Source organism: Lissotriton helveticus, chromosome 8 (genome assembly GCF_964261635.1).
Source record: "Lissotriton helveticus chromosome 8, aLisHel1.1, whole genome shotgun sequence".
Lineage (NCBI taxonomy): Eukaryota > Metazoa > Chordata > Amphibia > Caudata > Salamandridae > Lissotriton > Lissotriton helveticus.
This window is the reverse complement of record NC_136069.1, coordinates 605,376,024-605,399,363: the sequence shown is the minus strand read 5'-3', so window position 1 is coordinate 605,399,363 and position 23,340 is coordinate 605,376,024.

The window sequence follows — 23,340 nt, the reverse complement described above, 5'->3', positions numbered from 1 at the left end:
TCCAGTACCTCATTACACTGTATGAGGGTCAACATTCTGATCCAGGTCCGTTACATGATGTTCTGAACGAGTTGCTCCAGTATAGATGGAAAGGTTTAGGTACAGATTTAATTAGTGTCATTCTAGAACAGCGCCAGAAATATAGAACGTTTCTGAATCCGCATTTTGTTCATGTCTCACCCCCAGAAAGTAAATCATTTTACATAGATAGACAGCATCCGTTACGAGAAGTACACCCAGTTAGGACAGCGGGTGGTGAAATGCAACGAGTATTTGTTTACACCCCTATCACCAAGATGGAACTCTTAGAGATGAAAAAGCTAATTCCCTGTCACGACAAAGATCCAGCAGGGTTCCATCGCGAATTAAAAGACATGCTCCATATGGGAGAATACACGTATCCAGATATCATTAAAATGTTAAAGGTCCTGTTGCCCGCAGGGGTATATGAAAAACTCAAGGAAAAAGAATGGGAGGTGGGAGAGAAAAAGATTGATTGGACAGCTCTAGAAGCTGAAGATAAAATACGAGTACCAGGTACTGGTCTTGGGGACAAATGTAAAGAATTGCCCGAGTTATTGATTCAGGTTTTGCCAAGGTTACTAGCCACGAAAAAGGAAGATTGGGATGCAATCTCAGCATGCAAACAGAAACAGGATGAAGACACTAGTGATTTTTATTCTAGATTTGAGAAATGTTTTATTATCAACAGTGGTTTGAAGACAGGTAGCGAATCGTACCCTCATCTTTTTGTTACCAAACTAGTCGAGAATTCAAGTCCACAAGTTAAAAATCGAGTATTGAAAGTCGAAAGTACTTGGCAAGCTAATACCCCGTCACAAATGCTTCAAATGCTCCAGTATCACCAGAATAGAATCAGGGAAGAGCAAGAACACGAAAGGAGACGTATGAAAGACACGAAAATGAAAGTACTAGTTGCACAATCTGTTCCACAAGACAGTCAGAAGAGGGGTCCGAATCAAGCCAGTCATCCTGCAGCTCCCGTTAAAGGGACATGCAATTACTGTAAACAGCCAGGTCATTTTATAAACGAGTGTGCAGTTCTGAAACACAACATAGCTACTGGTAAGACTAAAGAAAGACCACGTCCGCCTAGACCAGAACAAGTTTCACAGACTTCTCAGTCACCACAGAATGCACAACAGACAGTTCCAGCACCGCAGCCTATCGCTGCAACACAGCATGTTACACAGCAGATGTACCAGTATGCTCAGTCAGAGTATCCAGAGTATCAACAGTATTCATGAAACAGCCTAGAGAGGGAGGTAGGCTTGCCTCTCATCGAGATACCTGTAGATCAAGAGGGTCCCTATGTGCACAGTCAAGTATTAGGGAAAGACAGAAAGTTTTTGATTGATACAGGGGCAAGTAGGACTACTATCAGTCATGACGAGGTTCCAGGGGCTCCGCTCTCAGGCTCTAAAAATGTTTCCCTTGGATTTTCAGGAAAGCCTATTGTTAATGAGATTTCAAAGCCAGTTACTCTAGAAGTTGGTCCATTGTCCCGAACTACTGATTTGTTACTTACGAAATCATGTCCAGAAAACTTGTTAGGCATTAAAACATTGAAAGAATTAGGAGCAGTTATTTGCTGTTCTCCAGAAGGAATACGATTGTTTTTGCGTGACTTCAAAGGTCACTATGTATTACGTGATTTTGATCCAAGGTTACTAAATGTACCGCAGCATCTATGGGCGCAAGGTCCAACTGATGTAGGTTTTATGCACATCACACCCCATCGTGTGACTCTCAAGCAAGGTATAGTCCTGCCACGAATCAGACAGTACAGATTGCCACCTGAGGCTGTAGCAGCCTTATCCAAAATTATTGATGAGCTCATTGCTCAAGGAGTGGTCGTAGAAACTGACTCCAATGTATGTAATTCTCCTATCATTCCAGTCCTGAAACGTACTGATCCAAATGCACCTCCAGTATATCGATTAGTGATTGACCTTCGAGAACTTAATAAATGTATCATACCCCAGTATCCAGTAGTCCCAGATATTTCTTCCCTATTGACAGCCATTGATTCTGAAGCTACATTTTTCACCGTTATCGACCTCAAGAACGCATTTTTCAGTGTCCCGATTCATCCAGACAGCCAGTACCTTTTCGGTTTTTGTTTAAATGGAAGGAGCTATAAATTCACACGAGCTCCTCAAGGTTTCACAGAAAGTCCTAGTATTTACAGTCAAGCACTTAAGAGACAACTAGACAATATTCACATGCCAACTGACACTGCCCTGCTCCAGTATGTCGATGATCTACTGATCACAGCCCGTTCTGAACGTGACTGCGAACGAGCGTCACTTACAGTTCTGTATTTCCTAGCCGAGATGGGGCACAAGGTGTCCCCTTCGAAGCTTCAGTTCTGTGTCCAGCAAGTGATCTACTTAGGCCACTTACTGTCCAAGTGGGGTAGGCAGTTGACACCAGACCGTATCCAGTTAATAGCGAGTCTTCCACAGCCCAAGACACAGAAGGAGGTACGTGCTTTTATTGGCCTCACTTCTTATTGCAGACAATGGATTCCTCAGTATGCATTTCTAGCCAAGCCACTGATACAGTTAACGACGCAGGAGGCAGCCGTATCGACTGTCCTCCCTTGGACATCTGAACATACACTTGTTTTTAATGAATTAAAGAAAGCCTTATGCCAAGCACCTGTTCTAGCAACACCGAACTACAGTAAGCCTTTTACACTTTTTGTCACAGAACGTGATGGTACTGCATTATCTGCTCTCACACAAGATCAAGCAGGACAGTACAAGCCTTGTGCTTATTTCTCGAGCACATTAGATCCAGTAGCCCAGGCTCTGCCTGCGTGCCTCAAGTCAGTTGCAGCCACAGCTCTAGCTATCAGACAAAGTGATTCCATAGTGTTAGGACATTCCCTGACAGTACAAGTTCCACACTCCGTGGAAGTTCTTTTAAACCGAACACAGACACAGCACTTGACAATTGCACGTTTAACAGGTTATGAACTGACACTGTTCCAGCCACACATAGAAATCAGACGCTGCAACGTTCTAAATCCTGCTACCCTGTTACCGTCAGTTACTTCAAATCCTACCACGCATGACTGTGTGGAAGTCATTAATACTATGACAAAGCCAAGACAAGACCTGACAGACATTGCATTACCTAATCCCGACCTGACACTTTATGTGGATGGTTCATGTATGAGAACAAGTACAGGAGAACTAGTAGCCGCGTATGCAGTGACTACTGACACTGAAGTTATAGAAACACGCCGTATTGACACCCTGTCTGCTCAAGCAGCAGAGCTAGTTGCTCTGACCCAAGCCTGCATACGTGCCAAAAACCTGAAAGTAAACATATACACAGATTCACGTTACGCATTCGGAGTCGTACACGACTTCGGAGTACTCTGGCAGGAGAGAGGTTTCATGACTTCTCATGGAACCAAGATTCAGCATGGTCTCCTCATTCAAGCTCTGTTAGATGCAGTACATTTACCGACAGCTATCGCTATCATGAAGTGCAAGGCACATATGAAAGTTACTGATATCATTTCCCAAGGTAACGATCTAGCAGATCGAACAGCCAAGCTTACAGCTCAGACACCAGACATTCCAGTTAACAAGACACAGACACTTATTCCAGAACAGACTACCTGTATGACAGTTAAGGACCCTACACAAGATGTCATAGACATACAGTTACATGCTACTCCCGAAGAAATCAAGAAATGGTCCGAACAAGGAGGGGTCCAGACAGATCAGGGATGGGTGACGAAGGGAAAAGCCACATGGTTTCTCCCCGACTCCATGGTTCAAGTCATTATCAATACCGCACATAGTCCAGCACACCTAGGAGAAAAAGCCATGTTAGACAGTATACAGAACCTCTGGTTCAACAAGCATTTACGAGCTGCAGCCAAGCAGAAAGTCCGTACTTGTATGATATGTTGTCAGTTCAATCCAGGTAAAAGTGTCCCGGTGGAACAAGGTGGATTCCAACCTCCTGACCACCCTTTTGAAGTCCTCCAGATGGATTATATTCAGATGGAGCGATGTCGAGGTTTCAAGTATGTCCTCGTAGTTGTATGCGCTTTGTCCAGGTGGACAGAAGCATATCCAGTTCCAGATTATACAGCAGCGACCACTGCCAAGCAGTTGGTTCGTGAATTCTTCCCCCGTTATGGACTCCCTAGGGTCGTGTATTCTGATGACGGCCAGCCATTCTCATCCGAGTTAATGAAACATGTTTCCCTTTTGTTAGGGTACCAGTGGAAGTTCCATTGTGTACGCCATCCTGAAGCAGCCGGTCTCGTAGAGAGACATAATCAAACCCTGAAAATCCGTATTGCTAAGACATGTAAAGAGAAAGGTGTAGACTGGCTAGTTGCCCTGCCAGTTGCTTTATTCTTTATGCGCATGGTCGCACATTCCAGATCAGGTCTGTCCCCGTACGAGGTCGTATTCGGCCGCCCCCCAAACATGTGGGGTACACCTAGACCCCGCAGTATTACAGATGTTTCCAGTAATATGCTGACAGATTACCGAGCTTCCTTGATGTCTGCCCTACACTCTTGTCGTTCACAGGTTGCCGCCGCATTTCCAGACAACACCGAGGTGAAACCGCATGAAGTCATCCCAGGAAGCCTCGTGTTGGTCAGGAACTTTGATCGTTCAAGTCCGCTGGAGCCTCGTTGGAAGGAGCCGCGACTTGTCCTCTTGACCACCCGCACGGCCGTGAAGTTGGAAGGCCGCAAGGGTTGGGTCCATCTGTCTCATGTAAAGAAATTCCATGGAGTCCGATCCAAGACATTTTTAAAGGACACTTCTAAGGACTGTTCCATTTCTAAAGACTGCCTGAAACCAGACATTGATCTAAATCCTGAACTGAAAGTTCCTCTGTTAGAGAAAACTCCACAAGAGGAGTATAAATTAAAGCTCCGGTCTAAGCAAAATAAGTCAGCCAGTTTAATTGTCTAAGTCCCTCTCGGGTGAAACGGTTAGACAGGTATCTGACATGTATGAGATAGACCCCCATAGTGAGAGAGTTAGTCAAAACTCTATAAGATGTATCGTTTTTCTAAGTTTCCTATTGTTTCTAAGTTTGATGGTTACCTGCACAAGTTATGCATTGCATTTATGTTTTCCAATTTCTCATGTAAATAAGTTTGCTAATGCTACAGTAGAGCACACATTTAGTGATCTGCCTCCTCACGAGCTATCCTATCGTCTTGCTATGCGTAATAATACATTCATCCGAATGTTACACTATTCACACCAGACCAGCAATGCCACTAATTGTTGGGTGTGTGGTCGACTCCCCCCTTTTCAGACACCGAAGGGAGTTCTGCCACTCTTTCCTTATCCGTTTTCACATAATTGTTCGTGTGGAGCATGGTCCACTTTAACGTCATCTTCAAATGATATGTCCCTTCTGAATAGAACATGTTTTCCAGACAAGCAAGGTCTCCCCCATAGAACAGGGTTAGATCTAGAAAATGAAGTATATGATTTAGGTAATTATTCTTCGAATTTTATGGTATTGAATGTTCAGTCTGATACTACTCCAGATTTACCTGCTATTTCAGTACTACCAGTCAAAGGCAATAATGGTTCCGCACATGTAGGACATAGTGATTGTACTACTACTGTCGAGTATAGTGACAGTGGGAAATCTATTTTCAAAGCCTCACGTCATTCTTATTTTGTGTGTGGTCAGACCGCATATGTTCGTCTGCCCCTCGATTGGGATGGAACATGTTACATTGCCTTCCTACTGCCACCAGTTTTTCTAGCCCCATCTGATTATCATAGAAACACACATCTAGTTCACGTCAGACATAGACGGGAGATTGAGTCCCCAATTGTCGATCAAACTGAAACTACTCTAGAACAGTATCAAGATTTCAATAAAGGTTTCTTCTTCTTTATAGGACCTGTCCAGAATAGTAAGTTAATACGTAGACTAACCAGAACCCTTGAAGCAGTAGTGAATGAGACTACTTCTGCTCTAGGTAACTTAACCGAAGAGCAATCTGCTATGAGATTTGTCGTGCTCCAAAATCGTCTCGTTCTTGACGTCATACTGGCCGATAGAGGAGGAGCATGTAGAGTCATCGGATCTAGTTGCTGCATTTTTATTCCTAATAACGCGCCGTCTGTTTATTCAGCTATAACCAGACTTCATAAAATTGCCCATCAGCTACACCAGAATCCAGGCACCTGGACATGGTCCGGTTGGCTCTGGGATATCATATCTGCTTGGGGATGGAAAGTATTGTCATTCCTAGGTATTGCAGTAATGATCATATTCAGTTGCTGCCTCTGTATACAATGTGGCCCTGCGATTTGCGGCATTTGTGCTACCTCTTGTATTCCTAGTCCTAAGTCCCGTTCCAAGACAATTCGAGACGAGCAAATGATGCTATATGAAATGATAGATGGTATCAGGAATATAGATGTTTCCTGATGGAAACGTAGGGCACAAGGAGGGAATGTGGAAAAGTAAATTTTGCCATGTTATATGTGCCTACGTGTTCCCCATTTTATGTCATATGTGCATGATCAATATGCATGTATTCCCTTCTGATCGATTAAAGACGCAATTACAGTTGTGTCCATCTCTAGTATGCCAGTTTCCAGTTTTCGTGAATACAACGAATATCAGGCCTATGTAAAGCTACGTTGCCACATTTCACAGTGTGCACGTTAATTCATTGAATTGTCCCCGTTTCTAGGCCTCAAAAGGGCCCGGACTCAGATTCAGCTCCTGTTTCCTGAACCCTCTCCAAGGAGCGATACAGCCCCCACCTGTATCCCTGACCCTTAGCTTACTTTCTTGCCTCGCAGTGCCCGGCTCGGCCTGGCTCTGCCTCCCAGTCTGCCAAGAGTATGTTATGTTTCTAGTTATCAGTCCAACCCTCCTTCTCTGCATTCCTAAGCTACTGAATCGCATCAATAGTTTCCGTCATGGTCTAGCCTTTATGTCTCCATGTAAGAGAAATACTGTATTAATATTCATAGAATATCACTAGCACACGCACTACATATAGAATTATGCATGCACCAGTCTTAAAGTCTATTAGCCTTTGCCCTGATAACTTTTGGATTCTATCAACATGTACTATAAACACCAGATACTAGATATGCCTAGGTACATGTCGCTCTGACCCTCCAGACTTTAGTCTCCTCTTCTAGCGCAAAAGTCATAGCCCCCCAGTTTTCCCTGGTAACACGTCATTGCCAGTTTACGCGCACCACTAGGTTAGAGGTCCCAGCTGCTCAGGTAGCCCCCTCCATGTTTCCGCCCCGTTTATGACATATTCTGTTACGTTTGCATCACATGTCTATGTATACGCCCTGTACACACCTCTTGTTACACCCACTTTATGCCTTATCTTTCGCGACTGCTACAAACTCCGCCTACTGCTACGCCTACTGTATTGAATGTAATGTATTTTGTTTAACTATAAATATTGTGCACTGTTATTAAAAGTTATGCGCATCATTCCCAGATCCTGCCCGGCAGCTGCCGGGCCCTGCCATCCTATTCCCATGCAGGCTGTCCTGTTCCTGTCCTTTTATGCCTGATTAAAAGCCTGTACACTCCAGCTACCTCGAATCTTGACTCTTATTTATTGAGCTATCTGTTTATAGAGTATCCTGAAAAATAGAACCGGTAATTAATTATTTATTTACCACAGGGGAACTGTGGTGGAAACACATTTCAGAGATACCTTCTGGTAAAGAGGTAACTTTCTTGGTTGAGTGATTTCCTGGGGTAGTAAGGGCTAAGGGCTTTGTGTGTAGATGCATGTGTTGTGTGTGTTTTCTTTTGGTGCTGTGGCTGTGTACAGGCGTTTATTTGTGTGTATGCATTCACTATAGTGCTGCAATTTGGAAATGTGGCATGCTCTCTGGGTGACTGCAGAAGGGCATATTGCCATGTGTTTTGATATGAGTTGAATTTTGTGGTTTGTTACAGATTTTGGGAGTAGTTGTTCGTAGAGTTGGTAGATGGACAGGCCTTGAAGGGCCCAAGCCTTAGTCATTTCACTTATAGGTTATATAAAGGCACTACTAACCAGCCTAACACATCTCACCTAGTTTCCTTCAAAGGAGTTCTTCATACAGCCATCATTCTCTCTGGTTAAAAATGTAAGATGATTGCAGAACATCACACTGGTCCTTACATCCCTAGGCTGGCTTCCCTATGAACACCACTCAGCATGCAAGACTACATGCATCTCCTGCAAGGCGATTCAACTGAAGAAACCTAAATATACATCAGAAAAACCTATGCTGTCTGGAAAAATCTGATTCCTAGGAAGGCTGGCACTTGTTCAAGCTGGTTACATGCAAATTCAGAAGCACTGCTGCCCTCAAACAACATTTTTATGGTAATGCCCAAAAGAAGTGAAATGCCTTTCCGGTAGACATTAGAGTGACCAGTACCTCTTAAGAGGGAAACTCAATAACTTTTTCTTCATAATCTTTAGTAAATCTACATCTATCTCTTGATTCCCGATGACGTTGTTACCGGTGGCAATGTAAAGTGCTCACTTTCCACATGTACAGTATATCACTACAGCATGTTCTAAAGCACTCTATCACCCTCTGCCCTGGTTCTTTCATTCTTCATCAAGAGCTGTGATAAAGGGAACAGGAAGGTGTCTCTTGAAATATATATTTCTAGACATCAGTGTCTTTCTTCTATGTTAGCTGATGCAACTGTCTATGTATCACAGCATAATACGCACAAATGTAATGATACTACATGAAGAACGGTAGTATTTGTTATATTATATGATTTACAAGAAACAAATTGGAAAGACAAATCTTAAAGACAAACTAGTTTAGTTTGCTCCATTAAGTAATTTCCCGAAAAAGATGCTTACCCTTTTCTTTTAGACTGAATGCATGTGTTGCCAGGTACAATACCTCATAGTAATGGGGGATTAGCTGGAAGTAGGGAGATTATATTAATAAGAATCATTATATTGACTGGCTCTTATGCGACTGTCTAATTGTCTTGGCCTATTCATTTTTTTCTCTTACACCTAACTCTGGGAGTTATTAATTTGCTGAATGCCTTATAACCCCTAATCATCCAGCCCAGTAAAGAAAGGAATATTTTTAACTCCATTAGTTTAATAAAATGAAGGTTTTAACAGCAATACAGTTTGAATAATATAAGCATGAGGCACGTTACGCACAAAGAAATGCATGAAGGTTCATATTTGGACAATTACCATTAATGAAGATGATAATTAAATGTAATCTGAGCCCCTCATTAGAATACGGGTGATGCCACGGGTGAACCCACATTCCGTTTGCACGCATGCCTACATGCATTCGGCCAGCTCAGTGGGTGTGGACGCCAATCAAGGCGGGGGAGCTGTGCTAGTACTACCAAGATGGCCTCGTGTGGTGGCACATGTAGTGGAGCAGATGGTGTTGAATATTCTTGACGGCCCAGTTAAGAGAGTTATCGTTGTAATTCGAAGGTCTATTGAACTACAACATACCAGGAATAAATAAATTGCATTGCACGGTAGATGCATTTACATAGCATTTCGTGTCCATGACCAGGTGCTGAGGCATGTACAAGTTATTATTAAGAATTATTGTTAAATATTAATAACTTACGAGATAGCATGCGCATATTGGATGTAGCCATTTGCAGAAAATTACCACTGGATAAAAGTACATATGGGTGTTATGCTGTCATTTGCTGATCACAACAGGACGTGTTTTACTAAATACAAAACAAAGCGAGGACCCCTTCGTCATATTTCAAAAAGACCCGAGTTAAATTTTGGAGTACTTTTATCATGATATCAGTCAGCAAATACTATCACGTTATGAGTCCTCATGTATACAATAAAATTCTCATCACAATCATTAGTAATTCATATACCTTTATTTTATATGTAAAAAGTTTTTAAAAAATTATAACATCGAAGGACTAACATACATTTACATATTGATGTTCACCAGACACACTCACGCTATCATAAAGTGCATAAACACACACTCCCTATGAACAGCCTGTTTTTCTATATCAAAGAGCAGCATGTGATTCTATCATCATCAGTATCATCGGGGCAGGCCTTTGGTGTGTGCGAGCTAGGCCAATGCCCAGGGCGCAGACCTATAGAGGGGTGTAGGACCTTCTTGCTACAGCCTTATTCTAACTTGGCGACAAAGAAAAGTGTATTTAAACACTGATTGTGGAAGCTGTCTGTATTATGACTAGTTTTCCGCTCCTGAATCTCCTTTCTTGTGACCTCCACACTTCCTTCTTACCCCTCCCATTTATTTCAATGCACAGTTAAAAAGAATGAATGGGAATGGGAGCTAAAAATGGTTTTGCCCAGGTCTCTCTCTCAGCATATATGATGCACAGCACAGCTGACGCTGTCTTCTTCAACTCATTGTTTACAAGTGCATGTGTTGCTCGTTGCATTGCAGAGTCACGTCTATAAGGTGCAGGAACGCACTTTTTGCAATCCTGTGCCAGCATTAGACTGTGGCGCAAAGTTACAAGGGGAAATTGTGTGCAATGCACAGTGTTGCAATATATTCTTTATGCAGAAGAACCATATATACATTCTTTGCATTTCCACCAGAAAGATACCCTTAAGGAAAGATCACTTGATTGCCTATATTTTTCAGCGTGTCATTAAGATAGGCAACACATAGTGGAATCGTATAATAGAACATTTTGACAATATATGTTAAATGATTGGAATAGAAAATCCACTGTATATAGAAGTGCGAGACGCACATTTTAGATCAGTAATACTTAAAGTACAGCCGGGGGCTGCATGCGCCCCCTTGTGATCAGCAGAACTAGTCTGCTGTTTACTAAGAGTGGGCAGAGTTGGCGGAGTAGCAGTACGTGGAATTTCAAAGAGTAGCCTAAAAACTCAGTGGAATTTCACTCGGTTCCGCCCTAGGCGGAGCCCATGGTTAGCGGACTAGTTGCTGGAACGCTTAAAAAGAAAGGGCAACCGCGACATGCAGCGGGCCGCCATGCGCAGTGGATGTGCACCGCAGGCACGCCAAAGGCAAGCCCTTCTGCGCCCGGCCTGGGCCATGGGCCATTGACACTGGCCATTTACCCACAGGTAAACGTGTATATGACTCCGAAGTTTTACTCTCCTTTAGAGGTATTGTATGGAAAAATTGCTCTCCTTTCCTATGCTTATTCGAGGATATTAACATCTGCCCATACTGCTTTTTTAGATTTACACCATATCTAGAAGCTCAATCGGTAGAGAAGGGACATGTATGCCACAAAATGTTCCTCTTGAATTGTAGATCTTTACCAAAGCACAGAAATTTCCATGCTCCTAGAGGATGGGTGCCCGAACGCTCTATTCTTAACTGAAACCTGGCTTACCAGTGAGTCAGACCAAATCCTCACACAAAGTCTTGCCTCCCGCTACCTCATCCAGACTAGACCGCAAAAGTGCTAAAGGGGGCGGGATCACTATTATATACAAAGATAGGTTCAAATTACGTATCACACCCGACCCGTTACCTAACTGTGAGAACATGGCCTTCTCAATTCGTTTTTCACCGATTCACACATTCTTAGGACTACTGATTTATCGTCCCCCAGGAACACCAGCACAATTTCTTAAGGCAATCAGCTGCACTTTTGCCAATTTAGCTAGTTCTCCCTCCAATTTTGCGGTTATGGAAGATCTCAATCTGCACCTAGATGACCCCAAAACTCTGTCGTCTCTGAGTTAGTGGAAAACCTAGAAAAATTAATTTGTGACACGCACAGCCTGTCATTTGAATATATTTGATACATTGTCGCGTGCTCCCAAGGTTTTACTCTCCAATCCTTTGAGTGTAGACAAAATGAAAACTATGTAGCAGCTCCTGATTAGGGGATGTCCCTTAGTGCACAGCGGTAGGCTTCGAAGAAGCTTAAAAAATTATAATCCACAAATAAGATTACATCCTAGTAGGATTTCAAAACAGAAACATTTTTTAATGGAATTTTCTTATTACTTCTCATGTAATTCTCAATCTGATGATTGTCTCAGATAATCATTATTGAAATGCACATCATTGTTTAAACCAAGAAACTCCCAATGCATTTCGGGCAGCTGTGTGCCCTTCGTCAGGGGAACTACTTGTAAATGAAACCAGAAATCATAATATGCGTTGACTTTCTAAAAACTGAATATATGTCTAACGTCATTCCGTAAATGTAACAGTTCCCATATGTGCATGCTGATGAACAAAACTTATAACGTCCTATGTGGTACAGTGGATTAGACCTGGTGGCCTGCAGTCAAAAACAAAGTTGAGTGTCATAAAAGATAAGCAGAATGAGTGTCAAAGAGTCACAAACGAAGGTGAGCCTGAATGTAGAAGAGCGTGTAAAGTGGAGAGCAAGAGCTGAAACCAGTGTAACGATTACGGTAACTACCAGTCAGATAATTTGTGGATTATAATTTTTTAAGCTTCTTCGAAGCCTACCGCTGTGCACTAAGAGACATCCCCTAATCAGGGGCTGCTACATAGTTTTAGTGGAAAACCTCTCAGCACTCCAGTTCAATCAAAAAGTGTCCGGAAGTATTCATATTAAAGGCTATCTCCTGGGCCCGATGTTTACCAACAATGAGGGACTTTCAGTAGGGGCACGAACGCAACTTCCATGGTCAGACCACTATTTGATCCCGCTGTCATGGGTCACCACTGGGCACCAACTTCATCTAAGAAGATTATTCGTTAGGACCGGCCATGGAAGAGGTGTGGCGCCGCGGCCAGGGCGACTGACTCCGGAAGCTGGGGATCATGGTTCGATCCCTGGCACCGGCGGCAGATTAGCCCAGCACCATGTGACTCTGGGCAATAGCTTGCTTAATCTTCCCGACGGCCCCCAGCGCCTAGAGACCCTAACGGGTGATTGTGCGCTTTACAAATGTGGATTATGGTTCAAACTTCCCCTCAAACAGTGGATCCGAACTCTAGATGCCAACAGACCTGCTAATGACTCAAACCAGACTGTGGCCATTGATGTGTTCAACACGTGGATTGAGCTTTTGTTAGATCTTGCTCTCCCTAAATAATCATGCCACAAAAGAGTCAGATCTAAGGTCTCGCCATGGTACTCGCCAACGCTTTGCGAGCTTAAACAAGTCTGTAAAAAACTATAAAGGACATGGAGAAAAGACTATGCAGCCCTGGCAAACAAAAATATAGAGAGGCTATTCAAATATATTAAGTAGAAATCAAAAGGGCACAAGCCACGTGCTATGGGGCAAGAATCATCTCGGCTTCCAACACACCGCGGATAATCTTCCGTATAGCCAAAATTCTCATCAAACCCCTCGCACCACAAGCTTCCACAGATGGCGCCCTCACCCACTGCAACAACCTGGCAGGATTCTTTTACAACAAGATCCATGATATTTATCTCACATTTCCTTGTTCAACCACTCACAAGGACCAGCAATCTATGGTTACCCATTCTCTGGGTCCCCAGGCAATACTGGATCACATCCCTGAGCTGGAACTCAACTCCCTAGAAGCCATTCTGGCCCGGTTTAAATCAGGATCACCTAGGGTTCCAGCCCCCTCTCATGTGCTGAAATCAGTAAAGGGTACAATTCTCCCAGTCATTTGAGACCTGATCAACACCCCCATTTCCTCTGGAGTGGTTCCTCTGCCATGGAAATGTCCCATGGTAAAGGCATTATTAAAAAGAACCAAATCTGGATGGCGAGATTCTGGGGAATTATCGACCTAGCTCCCTCCTCCCTGTGATCAGCTAAATACTCAAAAAAGCATGTGAATTCAGTGCTATCTGGGTTTTTAGAATCAAACAACCTGCTGCACTCCTCGCAGATGGGTTTTCGGCCCTTCCATGGGACAGAGAAAGCACTCCTAGTGGTGGCGGAAGAGTCCAGGGGGTCTTAGATCAGAGTGGTGTAGCGGCGATCATTCTCCTGGATCTCCGCACCGCATTGGACACCGGCAATCATAATATCCTGACCTTCAGACTCAGGAGACTGGGAGTGTCGGGGGTGCTGTCATTAGGCTACAATCCTTCTTAGAGGACCGATCCTTTCAGGGCTTCGAGGGAGAAGTCGGGTCTTAACATATCTCCCTCAGATGCGGTGTGCCTCACGGATCCTCCCTGAGCCCCACATTATTTAATATATATGAGGCCATTGGCTGAGATAGTCCATCCATTTGGCATAAAAATCGTCACATACGCTGACGACACACAATTGGCCATGGCCTTGAATCGCCCAGACAATTCTTCTACAAGTGTAGGCCCTTGTTTAGAGGAGGTCGCCAAATGGATGGAGCTCTCTTGCTTAAAGTTGAACGGAGACAAGACGGAGCTCATGCTCCTAGGCAACCCCATGACTTCCAACACAGAGTTACACTGGCCAAATTGCCTTTGCCCTGCCCCTCCACCAAAAGACCAGATTAAAAGTCTTGACATGTGGCTGGATCATTCCCTGACTTTTGGGCACCAAACAGCTAAACTATCTGGAACTTGCTACGGCATCATGAGGATGCTTCAGAAACTGCTCCCTCTCCTCCCATTCCTGGCAAGAAGGATCATGGTCCAGGCGTCGATTCTCTCATGCATGGACTATGGAAATGCACTCTATCTAGGAACACCTAGAACCACTACAGGCAGGCATCAGAATATTCCGAACTGTGCAGCACGTTTGCTCCTAGATGTTCCTTATCGGCAATCAACCAAACCTGCTTTGAAAATCTTACACTGCCTTCCGATATCGGAGAGAGTGAAATTCAAGGCACTCTGTATTACCCATAAGTCATTCTGGTGAAAGGGATAAGCAATCAATAATTCTTTGATCATCTCTTACCACCCGAATAGAAGCCTTCGCTCAGCGAACACGTTGCTCATCACAGTGCCAAAAATAAAGAGAGCGAGAAGCGGAGGCCGCTCTTTTTCTTACAATGCGGCTAGGTTCTGGAATGCCCTCCCACCCCAAATACATCACGAATCTCATCATATGTCTTTCCGGAAATTACTAAAAACGTGGCTTTTCAAAGTCACTGGTTAGTAAAGGTGCTCTCTTGGTCTCCGTCTGTAAACAGCGCTGGGATACCTCAGGGTAGCTATGCACTCTATAAATGTTCTTTAATTTCATTTCAGGCCAGACCTGAACTTAACTCTGCCGGCAGTGACTCCAGTCTGCCTCATCGGTGCAGGTCTTCTTCCAGTCCTGGCAGCTGTAAAATGGAAACCCCTTCCTGCAGGACTCGCAAGGACTGCACATGTGTACACATGGAGAGTGGAGACGCATGCGTGAGCATGCGCAGTCCTTGCGAGTCTTGTCGGAAGGGGTTTCACTTTCGCAGCCCAAGATCAGGACTGAAGGAGAAGAATCCTCCTGCGTAGAGGAGGCAGTCCGGGCACAGACAACACTTTAGTCGTGGATGGCAGGGGGGAAACTCCACCACGTGGTGGAGTCTGAGTTTTTTTGCCAACCTTGCACTCCCAGCCGAGTGCGAAGTTGGCGAAACTCTGCTTTCGGAGCGGAGTTCCCCACCCATACTTACTTTTTATTTGACTCAGCACTACATTCAGAATGGATGTAGCTAAGGCATCCTGCACCACTTAACTTTAGAAATACTTTATTTGTTAAAGAGATCTCATAGCAAGCAAGTAAAAATATAATAAAATCTCTTCAAAATTCAAAAGCATGTATTTCATTAACATGCAGAACTTTTTCTCCTTAATATATCAGATTATATCACTGCATTGATAGGTATTTGTTTTGAATTATAGTTTTCAAATATGCATTTAGAAACATTCATACTTCCATCAACCCTGACAAGAATGGCAATAATTAAGTACGAGGCAAGTCACTTGTCATGTGCACCATCTGGGTGGCCTGGGTTGCTATTATAAATGGACAACTTCATAGTATATCAAATCAAGCACAAGAGAAGCTAAAGGAGGCAAAGTGAAAAAATAACAGCCGCCTAGGTTCACAGTTTGATCGAGTGGGGAAGCCTAATTGATCACAGGTTTTCTGGTTTCGCATTGTAAAATCCAACCACTACATGAACATGATTTGCTCCCCCTACACCCACCTTACAAACCCCATATCACCCGACCCCCATCCTTTTGGCATCAATGCGGCCCTCGGTTACACCATAAACCATACTTTGTGGCCCCTGGGGAAATGATTGTGCGTACCCATGTTTTAGATGCACATCTTCAAAACTATTTTTAAGGGGTCTAACCATAATCCTTACAGGAGAGTCATCATAATGGCTTCTACACAGAAAGCTGATTCTTAGGTCAAATAGGGCATTTCTCATTTTTCTAGTTGTTACATTAAACCTTGCCTACAGCTAGCCTACTATACAAACTTTGATTTGATGTATTATTTTTTTAGGGACGTATGGTGATAATAGTTGGAAAACATTTTGTATATTTCCCTCAGCAGTCAAAAAAACTCACATAATGAAGCAACATCTAGGGCTACAACCTGACGTTAGTTGAGAGTAGGACCCCTTTGGTGAGCCGACTGTTTTAGCAGTTTTAATCTGTATCCTCAAAGATTAGTATTATGAAAATCAGTCAGAAGATAAACTTTGTTTTGTAAGTGGTACACTTAAATATTTTATAGTGAATACCTTCAATAAATTGTTCACACTAACTATAAGGAAGCCTGACACGTCTTTATTTGTGTTCAGAAAAAGACGAAAATCCATTGTGTTATAATGGCAGGAATGTAATTAAAAAAATGAATTCCCAACGGCAATTAGTGACTAGCACTGTCCCTTAGTAAAATGCTACGGTATGCGATTAGCAAGCATTTGCTAAACAAAAGAAGTTCACTCTCTTTCTGCACCCCTTCTTATTGTACATTTTTTTAAGGAATTGATAACATGAGCAATCAAGTCAGAGATGTCTATAGCAAGAATGTGATACAGAGATTAATGGATACACAGAAGAACACATAAGTTTGTAGCCGCCCTGCCCAAATGACATGTCCACTCAGGGTATTGGCCCTGGTCGGGATATTGGAGCGGGAATGTTACCTGAATGGAAAATGGGCATGTACCATTGCACAAATAACCCTATTGTGTGTGAAAATGTTATCCTTTGTGTCAGCCTGGCTAGCACACCAATGTAATGTGTACGCTCAGGCCTAGACGTTTCCATGCTAAAGCCAACATTCTGAACCTCTTCTGTGACCTAGAGTGGTGCAACAAGTCTGTTTTCTTTTATCAACATAGAACTACTGTCCATGTCATGGTTTGCTGACATGAAGCGGTGGTGGAAGCTTTGCAATTTTTGTGAATTAGTAGTCCAGAGCAGACTTTTTCTGCTCTGGGGTGAGTGTGGTCTTCTGGCCCCTCTCAAGTACAAGTTCTGCTGAGATGGATCTTTGCCCTGACATTTCATAAGCGTCGAATCCATGTGTGTATGGTGGATTTACGGCACATGTAAGTTAGCAGACATTCTGTGTGGTGAGATGTGATTTCTGGGACTAGTGGGATCCATTTAGGATTGCAACTGGTTTAATATGGCACACGATGGAGGATGGATACAGCTTCTACAGTCAGTGGAAGTGCTTTTTCTGCTTTGCTGAAGCTGGGGAGTGAAGACCCAGACACCAAAGTGAAGAAGGTTGACAGGGGAACCCATAGAAACTATATGAGAAGACTTTTGGCAAGAGATTGTTAATCACCCCTTCCTCAACACAGCCATTTGGTGGATGGTAGAAGAGATGGGTAGATAAGCAGATTCTGTTATTAGAGGTGAGGAAGTTTCTAGGCAGGGACTGTTAACACAAAAAGTACAGCAGCTGCAGGTAGAATAGACAATTATTATTCCTGCCTGAAGACAAATGACCGAAGATTCCCACTTGGACGGTCACAGAAACCCTGTGTGAGTGCTAAAGGGAGGGAAGGTCATCCTTATAAAAGAGGAAGCCTCACACACAACATTTTGGCATGCTCCACCACCATCAGACTTAGGCCAACATGTTTCGGCCCATCTTAGAAGCCCATAAGGGTCAAAGGCATTCGCCAGGGATCCCTAAATTCCTCTAGGGGGCCTATTCGTCAGCTTCCTTAGTGAGGAGGAAAAATATTACTAATATGCTCAGGTGAGTCCTACCTGAAAACGCAGAAGGAGATTTACCCTAGATTTTAGGGGTTTATAGATTATACGGGATGCCAGCTTCTTGAACAGAGAGGGGGTTGGTGTCCTTTCTCAACACATTTGTCAAAATGCCCCCCTTGCTGGTAAACGCGATCGAAATTGCACTTTATTGTGCTCATTTTTTGGATACTCCTGCTTAGAATGATCTTCATCTTTACCTGCTATGAGAGTCATCACCTTAAACAAAGGCTGTCTCGACTCTACAGCCATATAATGACATTTGAAAAGAAACCACCCCAAACTGATTCTAGGACGTTAGACAGTGAATCCATATCCCCTGTTTGGAAAGGGAATTTATTTAGGTGAGATCCATACCATTAAACGTTGTTCCAGTTCAACGTTCTTTTTCAAGTAAATGAGTGCTCAGTAGAGTACTGGATGAACTGCTGTGAGACCTAGGTTTATATCTGTATGACAGCCAGTGTCCTAGAGGTGAAGGGACATCACCTGAAGACTAAGCAATTTGCTGGAAAGGCTGTGGCCTGATTAATGCTTAAAGCCTGCCTGCCTGCCAGTTCAGAGCGGGAAGTGGTGAGCTGGGCTCTAAAGAAGTTGAGGCTGTCAAAGAGGAGAAGCCAGTTGTGCTCCCAGTGTATGCACATTGAAAAAGCCATATGAGATCAGGAGCGAAACCAGTGGTGAACCAACCAGTGTGAGGTCACTCAATCTCTCTATTAAGTTCATGTAATGAATTTCGTGAAGAATCTACAAGCCAAAACAAAAGCATGCTGTCCTGCACCCCAGCAGGGTGCCTGAACATCTTGTGCTGCTCCTTTCTGACATATGGTGTATACTGAAAGACCCATCCTCTAGGCCTATCAAGCAGTCTAGGTGCTCAACCGCCAAAGTTGAGCACCCGCTGATCAGGATTGCTATTCTGTTCATCCCAGCTGTCTGTGTGAGGAGCATGGTTGTTGCCCACAGTCCCACATCAGCTAAAGATGCTGTCTGGCACATCATCTAACACCACACCCAGCCAAATATAAACTGAGCAAGTAAAACAGGGCATAACATCGAAATACAGAGAGATTGTGACTTGAACATGCAAAGATAAACCTACCATTAGGAAGTTACCGTTTACCAGTGTGAAGACTTTGGCTCAGGAACAGAATGAACTGATATAAGAATTGCCTAATGTGCTAATCGCTTAGTGCACTCATACCTATGCCTATTGTTTGCCAATAACTGCATCTCTGAATAGTCATAGTAGACATTAGGGGGGTTGTATGGCAGAGCATGCATGGCTAAACCAAGCATGCCTATACTATGTTGCCTAAACCTTGAATGCGTCTTCATGAACTCATTCATTTACCACTCATACTTTTAAGAAGCATGGTTTTACTGTGCAATTCTGTGGTAAAGGCATCACTGGTATAGGATTTTGTGGTGAAGATTACACCTGATGCCACCTGCCCTTTGCCCTAACAACTACCCGCGCCCATCGAGCCCTAAAAAATTCCCTGAGCCCTTACAACTAACCTGACACCCCCAAGCCCTAGAAACTTCTCCAACCCCCTGAGCCGTAAACACTACTTGATCTCTCTAAGCCCTAACAACTATCCCAACCCCTAAAGCCCTAAAAACTACCCTGAGCCTTAAAAACTACCCGACCCCCTGAGCCCTAAAAGCTACCCAAATGTCCCGAGCCCTAAAAACTACCCTGAACACTTGAAAACAACCCCATCCCCCTAAAACCTAGCCCTGGCCCCACTTACCTCACTGCGTCCTCTCCCAATCTTTCCTGTTAGTAGGCCTGCCTATTCCAGCATCGAGACTGCACATTGCCTTAACTGCGCATATGCATGGTTAAGGCATATGCATGGCTAAGGCAAGCTTGGTTGCACTTACGTTGGAACAGCAGCACGCGTGGCTCTGCCCGCATTGTTTAGGCCGTTTCCCATTAGAGGGCTCCCCGAATTGGGATAGGGCATTGTAGAGGAGCTGGCAGTTAAGTAGAACACGAAGGTGAAATGATAGAACCCAGGAACTAATCCCACCATCAAACTGTGTAATATTTCTAATTGATGTAACATTAAAGTACTTTCGTTTTTCTAAGATAAGTATTGAGCTTAATGTGGCTGCTTGAGTCCTAAGAATTTGCCCCCCCACCTCACTCAGAAGCTTTTAATTGCTTGCCTTTACTACCCTGAGAGTCAGGTGCAGAAGTGACATGCGTTGCCTAGTTTGCAGAAGCATATTAAGACGACCACCAGAATACCAGCAGCAAAGGACCCAACCAAGACACTTGTGGCCATTAGTTCCTGTCTACTCAGTGGCCAGTGCCTAATGTGAGCTGGTGGTTCCCAGTGGGGCTCACCAGAACTCATTCTTGGGGCTAGTGGGGCCAGCCAGCCCTTACTTTCCTTTTCAGACATTCCCCAAGAGAGAGGAAAACACACAAATGAGAAAGGAGGAAGAGAAGATTAGCCCACCTGATTTTCAATCTCTCTTCCTTCCCCTTTTTCCTACCTGCTCCCACACTTGTCCAGGTTTGCTTATATGTGTATTGACTGATTAGCCCACCTGACACTGACGTACCGCATCTCCTCCTTCCAATACTATCCTCCTACTCCATTCCCCCTCTGGTCTCTTACTCTATTCGCTCACTTTCACCATTCTCTTACTCCGGCCCACCACCTCTCTATGTCCCACATCTAGTCTTCCCCCATCCTCTTTTCCCCTCCCCTAGCCTTCTTAATCCAACTACCATGCCCCCCTCACACACCCCCATCATAACAGACCACAAAATCAATCCACAGGACTCACCCATCACTAGACATGGCCCAAATTCATGGTCCATCCTCTACCCACCCAATCTCTCCAAAAACGATAAGAAATAATTTAAACACAAACTACTTATTGATCACCAGGAAACCCTATTTGTCGATAACTACATTAGCCTCTCCTCCATAATAAAAACCAACTACATTTTTTACTCCAAACGTCCATCTAAATGAAAAGCATCTTTCTCCGCCATCTCCCCATTACTATCATGCAAAATCCTGTATGGTTTCAAATTGTCCACCTCCCCTTCCCCTGCTTTCCTCGACGAAAAAGATATTTCTATCTTCAAATTCGGTAACATCCTAATCCAAGCTTCTGAAAATCATCTCACCATCTTTGAACAACATTTCGGCACCTAATCCTACCTACTTTCCATCCTACCTTCTAACACTTCACCCTCCCAACAGATTGATATCCTCTCACCCTCCCCTTCCTTGTCCCCAACCCCTCATCCTACAGGCACTTATACTTTTTACGATGATGATGAATTACACATAGAGCATGGTGCATTGTATTTCAATAGTTGCACATGTAATTTTTAATTCTACATTTTGTGGTAGTAAAAGACTCCTAAATTAATTTTCCTCTACTGCAAAGCCTGACTTCCCGATAGGATGACATCGGGTTACCGTATTACATTAATAAGTGATGGCTTTTGATTGGGGGCAGGTAGGAACATAATGTTTGGTGTCTGAGAAATCATAATTTAAAATCCTGTTTACTGGTGAAGTGAGATTGAAAATCACAATTCTGAAACTGCCACGTGCAGAAAGTTGGCATTTTCTTATCCTAACCATTTGGTGCGTACAGCCTGGTCCTTGGTCACATGACTATGTTCAGTTGGCAGTTCACCTTTGTGTATTCCTTCCACACAGCATCACAACAGAGGGTATGGAAGTGAAAAGGATGGGCCAGGTCTGGAAGTGGGCAGGATGGGCCATCTCTGGAAGGATGGGATGTGGAGCTGTCACCTACCACACTTGTACTTCAAAGACAGTGGCTCAGCTCATACACAAAGGACGTCACCCTAGCTTATTGTGCCCCAGACAGACTGGAACCAGGGCAGGGAGGCCGGACATTCCAGACACCTCTGTAGGAGGACACTCCAGGAGGTTTTCCCACTTCAAAGAGGGTACTAGGCATAACAAGGGGACTCTCAGACCCACTCTTCATTACACTTCAAGGCCTGGAGATGCTACAGAAGAAGGACACCCTGCTGCCTGAGGCCTGCCCTTCTTGCTGAAAAGGAAGACTGGACCTGCACCCTTCACTCCAGGGTGAAGAGACTCCAAGGGTCAGCTTGCTGACCTTGTCTTCTGAGCTTCAGGGGCATAACAAGCTTCAGAGACCTACATGCAGCTACCCAGCTGACCTGCTGTCTGGACCAGCAACTGGAACTGCCTGATCCCTGCTGGCCTCTGCTGGAGTGAGTTCCAGTTCCCCAAGAGGAGACACTTAGGTCCTTGACCGTTGTCATGGCTTCAGTTGACCTCCTCGAAGAAAAGAAGAAATCTCGAAGTTTTTGGCTCTTTGTGACCGCGAACAGGCCAGTTCAAGATAAGATATTGCTGCCCGATGCTGACCACAGATGCAAAGGTCCTGTGAACCTGACTCTTCATGCTACAGCAAGCGCCTGTGACGACCGGCAATGCGATGTCTGCACTTCACGCTACAGCATAGACAGACCGCAGTGACTGCCAAAGTGAATCTCCAGCAACGTTTTCCCATGACTCCTGCCAAGATCTTCCTACTACAACAGCGACTGTCCATGACGGCCGGCTTGCTCTTAGCCCCATAGCGGCGACCATCTGCGAGGCTCTCCCTGTAGCCTCCTAAACCTCAAATGTTACTGCACTGGACTTTAGAAAACAACTTTGTCAGCTGGACTAATCTGGTCCCTGTACCCGGCCAGAACTCCACAGAGGTTGGCCTGAACATGTGACATTCACCCGGTCTTGCATGATCAGATAACTGCAAGTGGCTCTTTGTGCTTTTAGGTGCTATACATACTTTAAAACTGCATATCTCCAGTTCTACTGATAGGATTTTTGTTGTTTTGGAGTCAAATAATTGATTGAATTGTACTCCATTTGTCTAAATTAGAGTAGGAGTTTTATTGTCTTATGTTTTAACTTTATTACTGTTTGCGTACTGCATAACTACTTTACATAGTGCCTCTAACTTAAGCCTGACTTCTTTTGTGCCAAGGTACCAGAGTGTTAAGCACAGTTTAATTTAGTGACTTTTTAAGGTTCACCCTGACAGGCATTGAGGTTGTTGCTTGAGAAGGGTTAACATCCCCCTCAACCAATTCCTCATAGTGCTGATGAACAAAGGGGTGTGTATGAAATTACT